This window comes from Chenopodium quinoa, unplaced genomic scaffold (genome assembly GCF_001683475.1).
Source record: "Chenopodium quinoa cultivar QQ74 unplaced genomic scaffold, ASM168347v1, whole genome shotgun sequence".
Lineage (NCBI taxonomy): Eukaryota > Viridiplantae > Streptophyta > Magnoliopsida > Caryophyllales > Amaranthaceae > Chenopodium > Chenopodium quinoa.
Genome location: NW_018745024.1, coordinates 2,077,639 through 2,083,722, shown reverse-complemented (window position 1 = coordinate 2,083,722; position 6,084 = coordinate 2,077,639). Strand labels below are relative to the sequence as shown.

At 34.0% G+C, this 6,084-nt stretch overlaps 1 long non-coding RNA gene across 3 annotated transcripts; it reads left to right on the top strand.

The window, feature by feature from the left end:
* Positions 1 to 255: 255 nt before the first annotated feature.
* LOC110708276 lies at positions 256 to 3,330 on the top strand. 3 transcript variants are annotated; one of them, XR_002508682.1, is made up of 5 exons: positions 256 to 596; positions 1,577 to 1,629; positions 2,016 to 2,229; positions 2,316 to 2,366; positions 3,064 to 3,330. It is a non-coding gene; the product is annotated as an uncharacterized LOC110708276 (long non-coding RNA). The 3 variants fall into 3 exon arrangements; XR_002508684.1 differs by having other exon boundaries at positions 261 to 596; positions 2,099 to 2,229; positions 3,064 to 3,329; XR_002508683.1 differs by having other exon boundaries at positions 269 to 596; positions 2,125 to 2,229; positions 3,064 to 3,327.
* Positions 3,331 to 6,084: the final 2,754 nt, after the last annotated feature.

Below are 6,084 nucleotides of genomic sequence, written 5' to 3'. Positions count from 1 at the left end.
TTGACATCATACACTACAACAAAAACGAGCAAAAGCGACAGTCAAATGCAACAGTTAAATTTAGTGCAATGGTTTGATGCAACGGTCATAGCTAGTGCAACGGTCTAATGCAACAGGTGAAGCTAATGCAACGGAATTTTTGCCTAATGTAATGGCTTTAAAATAACTGTTGCAGTAGCTCTTCAAATGCAACGAATTTCCAGCCTATTGCCACGGTTTTATAATGACTGTTGCACTAGTTACTCGGTATTATTATCACGCATGTGCGCGGTGAACTACTGATGATATGTTAACTTTTCCAACTTTCTCGAAAATAGACAACCCTCGTCTCTTTTTTTTGGGGCTCTCCTCCATTGAAGCTCGCATCTTTCCTCATTGAAGCCCGCAACTCTCTCTCGGTCTCTCCTCTAGTGAAAATCTCACGCTCTCTATCCTTCTATGAACCTTTCACTCGTTGCATTCTCTCTCCTCCATTGAAGTGTGAATTCTCCATGGTACTGTTCGTAGTCTAAATCCTCCATTGAAGTGACTTTTGAGCTTTTTCGTCCATTGAAGTAGCTTTACGAGCTTTCTTTTCATTTGAAGCAACATTTGAGGTAATATTTTCAAACAATGAATATCAATTTCGTCATCTAGGATTTATCGCTAATTACTTGCATCATTATATTCAATCTAGGGTTTAAAGTTTGATTTGAAGCACGATTAATTTACTGCTCTTGTTTAGCTTGTTTCAATTCTAAATTTGTTTCTTTGTTTTGATTTGTTCATTTTTGCTCAAGAAATTGAGAAAAATGGTGATAATTTTGGAAATTTGAAATATTGACCTTAATTAGTTTAATTCTAATTTTGTGGGGTTTATTGGATTTTTTCTGGGTTTACGATATTTGTTCAATTGTTGATTACAAAACATTTGATGGGTAGGGATTTGGTAATTGATACTCTCATCAATTGGGCAATTCATCGTCATCATTTCTACAAGATGTAATCTCATTTTTTCTCCTATCTCAAATCAATTTTGATCTGAATTCTTGTAAACTATGTAGGCACTGATTTTTTTGAAATAAAGTACTCATTTCATAAAGTACAGTAGGAAGGGGAAGCCTAAGTTTTGCCCATTAAGACTTTCCACGGTGCCTATTCTTCTTTTCCCCCCAGTTTTTCTCTATTTTGATTAGTGACTCATGTTTGGTTTTTAATATTTGGTTATATTTCTTGAATCATATTTATCTAAATTTTACTTATTGAAGTATAATTTTTACTAGAAATACTTATATCACTAATGGTATGACCACAACGTCATCTTACAGTGGGATTAATTTCTCAAATCATCAAGGTATTCATCTACCATACTATCTTCTAGTGTGGGAGATCGGATATTTATTATTTACAATCATGTTATAAATGCTTGTTGTCTGTTATGTACTCTGTCTTTCCACTTCAATTGATAATTATTACCAGATAGTCATTAGTTTATGCATAATGTACAGACATTACATCTATAAAAAAAAAAAAAAAAAAAAAAGACAAATTTTAATTATCTTTGCATTGTTTACCTGATGAAGCAAACTTTTTGCAGACCTTAACTTAAAGAAAACACCTCAATTGGTTGAGCCAATGAACATCAGTGAGGTGAGTATCTTCCACAAACATTAGACAGATTTACATCCTATTGAATTCCAATCCAATCTCAATGCTTTATTCATTAGTTTCTCAAACTTTTACGATGCTAAGTTTGTTTATTACCTTACACTCCTTACCACCTAAAAAAGTTCATAAAAGAAATTTCTTTCTATTTGCTTAGCTAGATAGATGAATGGGCAGAGCTTGAACATAACACATCAATTCCTAGATGAGCAAAGATTTAATAGTATTAAAAGAAAAACCCCAAGCAAAACAATACTCTGTTAAATATTGCATGCTTATGGAATTTTGTTTGTATTTTGCGTAGTATAAAGAGTTCTATTTATATTTGCGTATACTTTGTTATTCCTGATTTATATGCAAATTGTTTTCAGGTACGTACTCCCATATCCATTCTTGATTCCAAAGGATACTTTAATTTGATTTACTGATCAAGGTCCGTCAACTTTTATTGTAGACTTATTTCCACATTTTATATTTTAGTTGTTAGCTAGCCACTATGTTTGGTTAAAATCAGATATATCCAGAAAGTAGGATGAGCTAGCATTTTGCAAAAATCAAACCTGGTGATGTTGTAGAAGTGAAAGGGTAAGCTCCTCCGCCATATTTTTTTAGTGACAGTTAGGATTTTAGTGCAGTTATTGATCAAGTTGCTTATTTGAATTCTTGTACAGACCCATTGAGAAGCTTAGTTTACTCCCATTATGAAGAAACACATCGGCATGGTAAGAAACAAGACCTCTTACCTTTTAATTAGTTTCTATTTTTATATGAATTATTCTTATGAGATGAAAAGAACAAGGCCTCTGTCATACCTTTTAATTTGCATACTGAACTTATTAATAGGGTGAGCAAGCCAGGCCAAATCTGAAAGGGTAGTGAATGAGATCTTTATACTTATATTCGGTGTCTTAAATGAATTGGCCATTATAGGAAGAGATAGGGGGGTATATATTTATGCAAGATCATGTGTTTGTTCCTTGGAAAGTTCTATCTAATTACTTATACCGCTTGGCGGCTTGGGTGTTTAGGTGGGACTAGTGTCACTCCAATGCTTCAAGTAGCTAGTTAGTTGAGGCTATACTGAATCCCTTAAGATTAGTTCTCTAGCCTAATATATATGTTCTTGGTGCATAGGAGGATTGAATAAATTGTGTTTAGGTGATAACGTATTTACAATCTATGTTTAAAGAGAAGCTTCATGCTATTTGTCTATCAGAGTTAGTTTGATTGTTGTGTTGGGATAAAGAATTTGTTTTAGCCATATAGTATGGTTATTATTTCCTCTCTATTTTAATTTAATGTTGCTATAAATATTATTTAGTATTTGTTTTATTTATTATGTAGTCTATGATGATAATATTCCTATTTTTTTTTTTAAGAAATGAAAATATTCCTAATGTCATATTTTTTTTTGTATAGGTACACGATGAACCACAATGAGTAGAACATGAAAATTGACATGATTGTTGTGACACTCTTGATCGAGGATTGTCAGACTCGTACTTCTTAGTTTTGAGTTACTTTTTTTTACGGTAGTTTTAAATTACTTAATGACCTTGTTTAGGTAGATATATTAGGAGAATATATGATGCATTGTAAAGAAATGTATTTTGGCTTAGGAATTATTTCAATGTAGCATTAATTGCATAATTATACAATATAATTAAATTAAATACTATACTTTTTTAATCAAAATGAAATGATTGTTATTCAATTTTGTTTACCTCATTTGTATATTGAACGTTCTGCCTACCAAACTATCTTCTGGTATGTTGCATGCTAACCTCGACGAAGGTCTACTCATCATGTTTTCCAGAAGATCAATTACACTTCCAAACTGCATAGGATAGCGACAATGTTAAAAGTTTACTTCCAAAGTCAAACATCAAAAAATTTCTTAAGCTAGAGCTAAAGGTGATTATTGGGCGGGCCGTGTCGAAGCAAAAAAAATAAGCTCACTTCTCGGGCCGGTTTTGGGTCGGGCCAAGCTTCGGGCCAGATTTTGTTTGTGCCCAAACACGCCCAAAATGGTGGGGATGTGTGGACTTTTTGGATCATTTTTTAGTTGGTCTAAAAAATCAACTAAATATGCATAAAAATGCATTCCCAAACCCGCCCAAAAATATAAATTTTCCGGCTGGGCCCGACTCGATTTCGACCGAAAAATCTTCCCAAAACCCGGCCAAAATCAGGACGGGTTAGGCCGGACTGACTTTGATCACCTCTAGGCGTAGAGCTTACAAGGCCTTGTTATATAACCAAAACTAGGTAAGACAAGAAGCAAGACATTTTTTTTAAAACAAAATATGGTGTTATCAAACTAATTTCGTTCTCTTAGAAAATCCACATACTTATTATAAGTATTATAACAATTGTTTTTTTCCATTTTTAATATTTTTTAAGGATTAGTAGCATACATGAAACACGACAATATGATATTTTTTTTTTCGATATAGCTAGTGTTCCTTGTGTTTTGAAAGCGTATATATATATAAATGGGAAGAAAAGAGTTGGACTTTGTTTAATAAGAAGTTGACAAATTCATGAACAATGAAGCAACAAAAAGATAAAAAAAGGCAAAAAGGTGAAAAAGAGCTGAGGAAATATACATAAGGTATCATCAAGAAAACGTCTTGATCCAATATAAGGTTTAGGGGAATTGTACATGATTAGATTTAGAGGTAGGCAACGTGCCATGTTGGGCCGCCGCGAGCCGTGTCTTGCTGTGCATGTTGGTGGCTTGTGCCGTGTCGTGCCTGCATCTTGGCGTGTCGTGTCAGGCCGGACCACTATTTAGCACACCCAAGCCCACGGCTCGGCGCGGCCCACGTGCTTGGCGTGCCGGGTACTAGGCCAACCATATTTGTTTTTTTAATTTTTTTTTAACAACTTTTAAAACGGATATACTATTTAAATAATTTTATTAATTTATGTTTATGTTTTTTTATTATTATATTGTTATTGTTCTTTTTATTATCTTATTTTTATTATTATAGTTCTTTATTACGTAGTATTATTTATGTTATTTTATGACCATGCCTAGCGTGTCGTGCTGGCAGGCCAAACTATCGTGCCGCCCGCAGGTTGTGTCGTGCTCGTGTCGGATTCTTGAAATCGTGTTCACGGCACGAACCACAGCCCACTCCTTAGTCACCGTGTCGTGCCATGCCACTAGCAGGCGCATGTCGTGTCGGGCCAATCTCGTGTTGGGCCCGTGCCGCCCATGGGACGACACGACCCATGCCCACCTCTAATTAGATTAGTTAAACTCGAGTGATTGATTTGTGCACCCGGTAAAAATAAAAAAGGCGGAAAGAACATACGAGTGTTTGAAAAAGAACATACCTGTATTTGACAAAAGAACACGTTTGTGTTTGACAAAGAACATGGCATTACAAAGAACATATAGTCTTTACAAAAGAACAAATTAATATTTTCATCAAATTAGCCATAGAAAAAGAAACTCTTCTGTTCATTCATTCTCGTCATAGTTACTTAGGTGGTTGAAGTCAATTCTTCAATCCCACTTCCTTATTATTCTACTTCTTCTTCTTCTTCTTCTTCTTCTTCTTCTTCTTCTTCTTCTTCTTCTCCTCTTGATCACGTTCTAAAAACTCATACTTTAATTTGTGCTTTTAATCTTCTTTCTCATGATATTTCGATCTTCCTTCCAACCTTCACCTCGGCGACGATGGTGATGTTGATGAGGTTGTTTTCCTTCCCGGTGATGCTCAATTGGATGATTCTTCCCCTAAATCGAATTAAGTGAGGATTATTTTATTTATTGTTTAAGAATTTTAATGGGTTTTGTTTGAATTTTAATTTTGTGGTGAATTTGGGGTGTTTTCGTTGGGATTTTTTTTTTCTTTTTGATTTGATTGTTTAAGTGATTGTTCTATTCATTTTTCCGGGTTTTCTTTGATGTTTTTGTTCAATTTGTAATTTTGAGTTGAATTTAATATTTTTTTAATGTACATACATTAAAGAACATACTTTATAATTGTAAACACCTAAAAATGTCTCCCCAAAACCAAACCCGATGATAAACACTTTTCACCGCCATTATTGGTCAGGTTGAGTATTTAATCTTTGGAGTGCTTAAATCCATGTTCTATCCAATACATTTCATAAATCAATCCATTTCCTAGGTCATTTCCCTAAACCATAACTTGTTATCCACTTTTCGTGTCCACATCGCAAAACTGAGAGAAACTGATTTTTTTGGTCTTATAATTTGATACAATTGTTATTTACTTGGATAGGCCTTGAAATAAGCTTTCCAACCATATATCATAAGCCTAATTCCAAGCTATAACGAAAAAGATATGAGCAAAACACTAAACTCGGCCCAAAACCAACACCCTTCCACTAAAACGGCCATATCGTAAAATCTACAAATTATTTTGACCTTATTCTAATTATGTTAGAAATTAGACTTGA